Raw genomic sequence first — 528 nt, forward strand, 5'->3', positions numbered from 1 at the left:
CTTTAGGGCAGGGTCTGAACCACTGAGTCCCTGGCTCTTAGCTCGGCGTTTGGCCTGCAGGAAGAACTTGAAAGTTTATCTCTGGATACATGAATGAATGATTGAAGCCTAAAATTCCCTACTCTTCAGATTTTGCAGGGAAAACATTTTATATATACTTCTGTCAAAAAGGTAGTGACCTCCTAAGTGCGACCTATTCCCACTCCCGCCTTTCCCACCGTCCTAGCTCCCCGAGCTACTGCGAGGATGGGAGAATATTGTGTTGAGGTGGGGTATTTTCTCCGCTTCGATTGAGGAGCTTCGCCTTCCTTTGATTTTGAAAAGCCACGTCGTTCACAATTCAGTCTCGTTTTCCTACTGGGGTCCAGCATCTGGGAGTCACATCCTTTCTGTCATGGGGACATCCAACTCTGGATTTCTGCCATGGGGTCTGAAAAGAGCCCCCTCCAGGTCTCCCACCCTCGGCCAAAGAAGAGTCCCAGGTTGGGAAGAGGTTTCCCAGCGTCTGGGACAGCGATCCCGGCCGCG

The sequence above is a fragment of the Myotis brandtii genome, unplaced genomic scaffold, assembly GCF_000412655.1.
Source record: "Myotis brandtii unplaced genomic scaffold, ASM41265v1 scaffold352, whole genome shotgun sequence".
Lineage (NCBI taxonomy): Eukaryota > Metazoa > Chordata > Mammalia > Chiroptera > Vespertilionidae > Myotis > Myotis brandtii.